Source organism: Canis lupus, chromosome X (genome assembly GCF_003254725.2).
Source record: "Canis lupus dingo isolate Sandy chromosome X, ASM325472v2, whole genome shotgun sequence".
Classification (NCBI taxonomy): domain Eukaryota; kingdom Metazoa; phylum Chordata; class Mammalia; order Carnivora; family Canidae; genus Canis; species Canis lupus.
The window spans coordinates 114,391,779-114,402,503 of NC_064281.1; positions in this window are offsets into that span (position 1 = coordinate 114,391,779).

The following is a 10,725-nucleotide window of genomic DNA, read 5'->3' on the forward strand; positions in this document are numbered from 1 at the left end:
TTTCCTTTGGAGCAACTGATATTAAGCATATTTCACTTTGGGGGTTAATATATGTATATACATGCACACAAATACACATACACATCAAGGAAATTCAAATTACAGTTAAATAAATTTGAACACTCTATGATCTTTATAAATTTAAATTTTGTGTAAAAAATTAATATATGGGGCAGCCCGGGTGGCTCAGCGGTTTAGCGCCGCCTTCAGCCCAGGGTGTGATCCTGGAGTCACGGGATGGAGTTCCACGTCAAGTTCCCTGCATGGAGCCTGCTTCTCCCTCTGCCTATGTCTGTTCCTCTCTCTCTCTCTCTCTCTCTCTCTCTCTCTCTCTCTCTCTCTCTTCCCCCGTGTCTCTCATGAATAATAAATAAAATCTTTAAAAAATAATGTATGATCATTAATTATAAATTTCATCAACCATTTCTATATATCTGCCAAGTGAGTTGATGCACCCTGACAATAATTGTATATGAAATAAAATTTCAAATATTTTTATGAAAATTATTCACCATGACCAAGTAGGATTTATCCCCGGGACACAAGGCTGGTTCAACACTCGTAAAACAATCAATGTGATTCATCATATCAGCAAGAGAAAAACCAAGAACCATATGATCCTCTCATTAGATGCAGAGAAAGCATTTGACAAAATACAGCATCCATTTCTGATCAAAACTCTTCAGAGTGTAGGGATAGAGGGAACATTCCTCAACATCTTAAAAGCCATCTACGAAAAGCCCACAGCAAACATCATTCTCAATGGGGAAGCACTGGGAGCCTTTCCCCTAAGATCAGGAACAAGACAGAGATGTCCACTCTCACCACTGCTATTCAACATAGTACTGGAAGTCCTAGCCTCAGCAATCAGGCAACAAAAAGAAATAAAAGGCATTAAAATTGGCAAAGAAGAAGTCAAACTCTCCCTCTTCGCCGATGACATGATACTCTACATAGAAAACCCAAAAGCCTCCACCCCAAGATTGCTAGAACTCATACAGCAATTTGGCAGTGTGGCAGGATACAAAATCAATGCCCAGAAGTCAGTGGCATTTCTATACACTAACAATGAGACTGAAGAAAGAGAAATTAAGGAGTCAATCCCATTTACAATTGCACCCAAAAGCATAAGATACCTAGGAAATAACCTAACCAAAGAGGTAAAGGATCTATACCCTAAAAACTATAGAACACTTCTGAAAGAAATTGAGGAAGACACAAAGAGATGGAAAAATATTCCATGCTCATGGATTGGCAGAATTAATATTGTGAAAATGTCAATGTTACCCAGGGCAATTTACACGTTTAATGCAATCCCTATCAAAATAACATGGACTTTCTTCAGAGAGTTAGAACAAATTATTTTAAGATTTGTGTGGAATCAGAAAAGACCCCAAATAGCCAGGGGAATTTTAAAAAAGAAAACCATATCTGGGGGCATCACAGTGCCAGATTTCAGGTTGTACTACAAAGCTGTGGTCATCAAGACAGCGTGGTACTGGCACAAAAACAGACACATAGATCAGTGGAATAGAATAGAGAGAATCCAGAAGTGGACCCTGAACTTTATGGTCAACTAATATTCCATGAAGGAGGAAAGACTATCCATTGGAAGAAAGACAGTCTCTTCAATAAATGGTGCTGGGAAAATTGGACATCCACATGCAGAAGAATGAAACTGGACCACTCTCTTTCACCATACACAAAGATAAACTCAAAATGGATGAAAGATCTAAATGTGAGACAAGATTCCATCAAAATCCTAGAGGAGAACACAGGCAACACCCTTTTTGAACTTGGCCACAGTTACTTCTTGCAAGATACATCCACAAAGGCAAAAGAAACAAAAGCAAAAATGAACTATTGGGACTTCATCAAGATAAGAAGCTTTTGCACAGCAAAGGATACAGTCAACAAAACTAAGACAACCTACAGAATGGGAGAAGATATTTGCAAATGACATATCAGATAAAGGACTAGTTTCCAAGATCTATAAAGAACTTATTAAACTCAACAGCAAAGAAACAAACAATCCAATCATGAAATGGGCAAAAGACATGAACAGAAATCTCACAGAGGAAGACCTAGACATGGCCAACAAGCACATGAGAAAATGCTCTGCATCACTGGCCATCAGGGAAATACAAATCCAAACCACCATGAGATACCACCTCACACCAGTGAGAATGGGGAAAATTAACAAGTCAGGAAACCACAAATGTTGGAGAGGATGCGGAGAAAAGGGAACCCTCTTGCACTGTTGGTGGGAATGTGAACTGGTGCAGCCACTCTGGAAGACTGTGTGGAGGTTCCTCAAAGAGTTAAAAATAGACCTGCCCTACGACCCAGCAATTGCACTGCTGGCGATTTACCCCAAAGATACAGATGCAATGAAATGCCGGCACACCTGCACCCCGATGTTTCTAGCAGCAATGTCCACAATAGCCAAACTGTGGAAGGAGCCTTGGTGTCCATCGAAAGATGAATGGATAAAGAAGATGTGGTTTATGTATACAATGGAATATTATTCAGCCATTAGAAACGACAAATACCCACCATTTGCTTCGACGTGGATGGAACTGGAGGGTATTTTGCTGAGTGAAGTAAGTCAATCGGAGAAGGACAAACATTATATGGTCTCATTCATTTGGGGAATATAAATAATAGTGAAAGGGAATAGAAGGGAAGGGAGAAGAAATGGGTAGGAAATATCAGAAAGGGAGACAGAACATGAAGACTCCTAACTCTGGGAAACTAACTAGGGGTGGTGGAAGGGGAGGAGGGCGGGGGGTGGGGGTGAATGGGTGACGGGCACTGAGGGGGGCACTTCACGGGATGAGCACTGGGTGTTATTATGTATGTTGGTAAATTGAACACCAATAAAAAATAAATTTATTATAAAAAATAAAACTGCACAAACAGAAAAAACAAAAAAAATATTTTGATGTTTATTTTCTTAAAGATTTTATTTATTTATTTGAGAGAGAGGGAGAGCACGAGAGAGAGCATGAGCAGAAGAGAGGGGCAGAGGGAGAGGGAGAAACAACTCCCCACTGAGCACAGCTGATGCAGGCTGGATCCCAGGGCCCTGGGGTCATGACCTGAGCAGAAGGCAGATGCTTAACCAACTAAGCCACCCAGGCCCCCCACACAATATTTTTAAGAACAGGTATGACAAAGGTACACACCAATATTTTTGCAGTTTGGAAACAATGCACAAAAATATTTTGTGGTGCTAGAACATTCTTTAGCATAGAGCAATATCCAGGGAAGAGAGAAACGTGTATCTTAGGAACCGTTACAATGAGAGGACTTAGGCAGAAATGAACGATGCCAAATATTTTGCAAAATAAATCTAAGGAGTTTGGATGACATTGGGTGGGCCCCTAAGCAATTAAAAGCAGATTCAAAATATTGAATTGGACACTCATCCTTGAACACCATATTGCAATTGGAAACTGCATTGAAAACTAATTGATGAGAAAGAATAATCCAGACATATTGAAGACAACTGTTTAAATTTGCGTATGCAATTAGTTGTGTTGTGTATATTAGACATTTAATAATGGATATAAATATATGTATTTGCAGCATACTAGCTTTAAAAAAATACAGAAATGGAGCCACACTACTTTAAAATCTACTTTTTCTTTTAAAACACTTACTAGCTTGTGACCTTAGACAAAATATCCATGCCTCAGTTTCCTCATGTGTAAGGATAATATCAGTACTTCCCTCATAAAGTTGTAAAAATAAAATGAGCTAATAGAGATAAAAGTGCTTAGAAAAATTTTCAGCACACAATAAGCTTTCAGTATTTGTTGGTTATAATAGCTATTATTGTTGCCCTGAAGCAATACCATTTATTGAGCATATATCATGTATAAAATGCTCTACATAACATCACCTTGCTTAATCTTCATAACAACCATGATGAGGTAACTATTATATTAAACCTACATTATTAATAAGTTGTTTGTGGCCCCATAGTTAGTCGGAGAATAAATCAAGGATTTATACAAATGCCTCCCTAACACCAAAAACCCACACTCATCCTATTGAGTATTTCTCAAAATATAGTCTATACCATCTTCATTAGAATCACCTAGGTAAAAAAAAAAAAAAAAAAAAAAAAAGAATCACCTAGGTGCTTGTTAAAATGCAAATTTGCAGTCTTTATGAAATGCTTACTAGGGCAGCCCGGGTGGCTCAGTTGTTTAGCGCCACCTTCAGCCCAGGGCATGATCCTGGAGACCTGGGATCGAGTCCCACATCAGGCTCCCTGCATGGAGCCTGCTTCTCCCTCTGCCTATGTCTCTGCCTCTCTCTCTCTCTCTCTCTCTCTCTCGAATAAATAAAATCCTAAAAAAAAAGAAATGCTTACTGATTCAGAATCTCTGACCCTTTTTTTTAATTTAAAAGACTTATTGCTACTTTATTTTTACTTTTTATTTCCCAAGATATTAATTTTTTATTAAACTATAATTGACATGTTACATTAGCTTCAGGTATACAACATAGTAATTTGACAATTCTATGTTATGCTATGCTCACCACAAGTGTAGCTACCCTCTGTCACCACAACACTATTCCAATACTATTAAATCTATTCCCTATGCTATACCTTTCATCTTTGTAACTTATTCATTCCACAACTGGAAGCCCAAACCTCCCACTCCTCTTCATGCATTTTGCCCATACCTCCAACTCCCTTCTCCTTTGGCAACCATCAGTTTAGTTTCGGTATTTATGGGTCTATTTCTGCTTTTCTTTGTGTTTTTTTAGATTCCATATAAAGGGTAATCATATGGTATTTGTCTTTCCCTGTCTGGTTTATTTCACTTAGCATAATACTCTCTAGGTCCATCCATGTTGTTGCAACAAATGTCATCACATTTTTTTTATGGTTGAGTAATATTCCTGTGTGTGTGTGTGTGTGTGTGTGTGTGTGTGTGTGTTTACACCAGATCTTCTTTATCCATTCATTGATCAATGGACACTTGGGATGCTTCCATATCTTGGCGATTGTAAAAAATGCTGTAATGAACATAAGGGTGCATATACCCCTTTGAATTAGTGTTTTTTTTAATATTCTTTAGGCAATTACCTAGTAGTGCAACTGCCAGATCATATTGTACTTCTATTTGTAATTTTTTGAGGAACCTCCATACTATGTTCCAGGGGCTGCACCAGTCTGCATTCCCACCAACAATGCAGGAGAGGTCTGTTTTCTCTAAACTCTTGCCAACACTTCTTATATCTTTTTGATACTAGCCAGTCTGACAGGTATACAGTGATATTTCATTGTGGTTTTGATTCACATTTCCCTGATGAGAAAAATGTTACTTTTTGACCAGTTCTTTAGATGATGCTTGCACACATTAATGGTTGACTAACAATGCATTGCGTCATGTTGGCTACACTCTAACTTTCCCACTGGAACATTTTACCATTAACACCAATGCAAAAAGTCTACAAGATATGGTTCTGGCAGTATCAACCAAAGGACTACTGATTATTTTTTCTCTCCTCAGTTCTCAAGGCATTTATACTTACAATCATTTAGACAAATTATCAGGTAATAATTAAAACTCTATTTGCTCACTATAAGTTAAAAGTAATTTTATCTTTTTCAAAGACAGCAGATTGATACTCAGGTCCATCCAATAATATGATTCCCCTTCTGCTTTATGAAATAGTAGATGATGAATTATTACACTATAAATAAATAAATCTGATTAATAAAATGTGGGCTGCTTCTGTTAGTGTGGTTAGTATCAGGCTACCTAGCACTTTCAGAAACTACTACACTAAAATACAGAACCTGCTCTGTGTGTGTGTGTGCCCACACATGCAATATTTGGAAGAGAAAAATTTAGAAAACTAAATTGTTCTCAAAGTCACTTCCAAATACACTCATTATTATGTGTAGTGTTTAAATATATATACTCATTTCTTGGCTATTTCTACACACTTTTGAACATAATCATTTTTAACATACTTATCATTGTATTTTACATACAATTTTATAGTCCTTTTTATTTACCTATATACATTTTTTGTTATGAAAGCCTTCATATACATTTTTCAGTGACTGATAATGTTGCACCTATAATAAGTTGAGCACTATAATATACCCAATTATTATAGAATTGCACATTTAGATCAATTATTTTATCAATTGTAAAGTCTAAAATACCAAATTGTTAATAATTATTATCTTTGAGTATAACAATTGTGTGTAGTTATTTTTGAGTTTTTCAAAATGCCTACCACTAACATATAAAAATTTAACAGAAAATGTTATTCAAAATAAAATTAATTGGGGATCCCTGGGTGGCACAGCGGTTTGGCGCCTGCCTTTGGCCCGGGGCGTGATCCTGGAGACCCGGGATCGAATCCCACGTTGTCGGGCTCCCTGCATGGAGCCTGCTTCTCCCTCTGCCTGTGTCTCTGCCTCTCTGTCTCTCTCTGTGTGACTATCATGAATAAATAAATAAAATCTTCAAAATAAAATTAATTGTATAACAGGTTATTATACAATAATAATACAGATGTTACTATACAATAACAATAATACAGATTTAAAAAACTACAAATCTCAGACTGAATTTAAGGTGTCTCTAGGAAAAACCAAAGACAACAGGTAAGACAAAAGTAAGGATACTAGAGGAAATTTTAGACTCCAACGTATCAGCTACAACAACTAGTACACACAGTCTAGTTCCTACTCAGATAAAATAAAACCTAATACTAAGGCCTATTTATCATAGTTCCCTTTACCTTATACATCATGCATGGCATTCAACAACAAAAAAACATAAGACATGCTAAAAGGCAAAAAACACATTGTGATAAGTAAAAGCAAGCATCAGAATCAAACTTGGATATGACAGAGAGTTTGGAATTATCAAACCAGGAATTTAAAATAATTATAACTAATATGCTACAGGCTCTAACTTTTAAAATGGACAATATGTAAGAACAGATGTGTAATATAAGTTGATAGATTGAAACTCTAAAAATCTCAAGAGAAAATCTAGAATTCAAAAACTATGTAACAGATATTTTAAAAATGTCTTTGATAGGCTCAATCAGTAGACTAGACATGGCCAAAGAATCAGAGAGCTTAAAGATATGTCAATTGAAACTTCCCAAATTGAAAAGAAAAGGGGAAAAGGAGTTTTAAAATATGGGATGGAATATCCCTACAAATATCCTTATGAAAGGATAACATATACATAATGGGAATATCAGAAGGATGAGATAGGAAAGGAACAGAATAAATGAATAAAGTAATAATAGCTGAGATTTTTCCAAAATTAATGATTGACACCAAAATAAAAATCCAGGAAACTCAGAGAACATCAAGGATGATACTCCAAAAGAATCTACAACTAGACATATTATACCCAAACTAAAGAAAACTAAAGACAAAGAAAATCTTAAATAAAATCGGAAGGGAGAAAACCCACATTACCTATAGGGGAATAAGGATAACAATTCTATCACACTTTTTTTCAAACACCATGGAAACAAGAAGAGAGTACAGTGAAATATATTAAGCACTGAAAGGAAAAGAAAAAACTCACTAACCTAGAATTCTGTATTCAGTGAAAATATCCTTCAAGAGTAAAGGAAAATAAAGACTGTCTCCAAAAAAATTAAACAGTGAGAATTTGTTAACAGTAGACCTGCCTTGGGATGCCTGAGTTGCTCAGTGGTTGAGCGTCTGCCTTAGGCTCAGGGCATGATCCCAGGGTCCTGGGATCGAATCCCATGTTGGGCTCCCTGCAGGGACCCTGCTTCTCCCTCTGCCTGTGTCTCTGCCTCTCTTTCTCTCTCTCTCTCTCTCATAAATAAATAAATAAAATCTTTAAAAAAGAAAAGAAATGAAGGGTATTAGAGAAGAAATAAATGAAGGAAAAATACTTTATTTTTCTTATTCTTAATCTAACAAAAAATAATTTATTCAAAATAAAAATAGACACAACTTTTGGGATGATCATAGATCATGAATAAATGAAATGAATGGCATCAAAGTTATGGGAGACAGAGGGAGGAACTGGGAATACTCTACAATAAGGTACATACACTATATGTGAAGGGAAAGTGGACTCAGATTGGTTGTAAATGTATACTGCAATCAAGGGTAGCACTAAAAATATAAAAAGTATAACTGTTACTATGCTAAGAAAGACAATGGAATCATAAAATGGTCAATTAAAGCAAGGACAGGAAGAAAAATAAATTAATACACTAAAAATTGTTTAAATTATTTTTTCTTATTGCTTGCAAACTTGAAATGATAACTGCATTTCAAAGACTTAGAGAAAAAATGTAAAAGCTGATAATAAAAATAGTAATAACCTGTTAAAGTTTCCTATTAAAAAAGTTTTCCTAAAGATTGCAAAAAAAAGAGTAATACAAAAAGAAACAAAGCATTGGGTCATGCATTGAAAATAATAACAAATATTAAAATATTGTAGACATAAATCAAACTATATAAATACTCACTATAAATACCAATGGTATTGATGCACTGATTAAAAGACAGATGTCAAAGTGAATCGAAAAACACAACCCAGCTATATGTTGCCTTCAAGAAACTCACTTTAATATAAAAATACAGATAGATCAAAGTAAAAGAATAGAGAAAAATATGCCATTGTATGGGCGCTAACCAAAAGAGGTTGGAATAGTTATATTAATTTCAGACAAAGCAAACTTCAGAGCAAAGTAAATCATGAAAAATAAATAAAGGCATTACTAATAATAGGGTTAATTACCTAAGAAGACATAAGAATCCTTAATGTATATATACCAACTATCAAGTGTCAAGATACCAATATATATGCAGCAAAAACTGACAGAACTGCAAAAAGAAATACATGGATGCACTTTTAAAGTTTCAGAGTTCAATACCCCTCTATCAGTAATTCATAGATCTAGTAGGCAGAAAATAAGTAAAGATATAGTTGAACTGAACCACACCATCAATCATCTGGATCTAATTGACATTTATGGACTACTTCCTTCATCCAACAACAGAAGAATACACATTCATCTCAAACTTACACAGAACGTTTACCAAGACAGATGAAATTCTGGGCCATAAAACTCACCTTAACAAATTTTAAAAAAATAGACATCATATAAAGCATGCTCTCAAATAACAATGGAATTAAACTAGAAATCAATAAGAGTAAGACTTCCCCAAATATTTGGAGATTTAAAAACAAACTTCTAAATGGCACAGGGATCAAAGAAGTCTCAGGAGAAAAATTAAAATATTCTGAATGAAATTAAATTGAAACTACAACTTAACAAATTTGTTACGGCAGTAAAAGCTGTGCTTAAAGCGAAGTGTAATGCATTAAGTGCATATACCAGAAAATAAGGAAGAAATGTGTAAAATCAATATAAGGTTCTACCTCAGTAAACTAGAAAAATAGGGATAAATTCAATCTAAATTAGCCAGAATAAATTAAATAATAAATATTAGGACAACAATCAATGAAGTTTTAAACAGGAAAACAATAGAGAAATTCAACAAAATCAAAAGCTGGGTTTTTAAGAGATCAGTAAAATTGATAAATCTCTATCCAGTCTAACCAAGAAAAAAGAGATAAAAATTATTTTTTAAACTTTTTTATTGTAGTAAAATACACATAATAAAATTTACCATCTTAACCATTTTTAAGTGTACAGTTAAATACATTCACATTGTTGTGCAACCATCTATCTCCAGGAGTCTTTTCACCTTATAAAACTGAAACTCTGTACCCACAAAACAATGACTCCTCATTTCTCCCTCCATTGGCCCAAGGCAACCATCACCAATATAAGCACTGTACCCATTAAACAATCATTCCTTCTTCTCCTCTCCTCCCATATCCCTAGTAACCTCTAATATATTTTCTGTATCTATGAATTTGACAATTCTAGGTACCTCATAAAAGTAGAATCATACAATATTTCTTTTGTGACTGGCTTCTTTCACTTAGCATAATGTCCTCAAGGTTCATTCATGTTGTAGTATGTGTCAGAATTTCCTTTTTTAAGGCTGAATGATATCCCATTGTATGTATATACCACATTTTGCTCATCCTTTCATCCACAGAGGGACACTTGGGTTCTTTCTACCTTTTGATTATTGTGAATAATTCTGCTATGATCATGGGTGCACAAATATCTGTTTGAGTTGCTCCTTTCTTTTGGGGGGGAGGGGGAGATGCACTTCCCTGAGAGGCCTTTAAAAGGGAGGAGACAAATTATTAATATCAGAATGAAAAGGGCTAACACTGCTGATCCCTTAAATACTAAAAGAAAAATAAGGAAATAGTAGGGACAAATCTATGCCCACATATTTGACAACCAGGTGAAATAGACCAATTCTTTGAAAGATACAAACTATAGAGCCTCACAAAAGGAGAAACATATAACCTGAAAAGACTATGTATATTAAAGAAATTGAATCAATAATTAATAGCCATCCTACAAAGAAAGTAGCAGGCTTAGACAGTTTCACTAGTATATTCTAACAAATATTTGAGAAAGTAGCGATCAATTCTCTCCAAAATGTTCTGAAAAATACAGAAGCAGAGGGCACACTTCCCAACTTATCCTGTAAAGCCAGCATTACCTTAATACCAAAAAAGACAAAGACATTACAAAAAAGAAAAACAATAGGCCAATGTCTCTCATAAACATAAATGCAAAAAT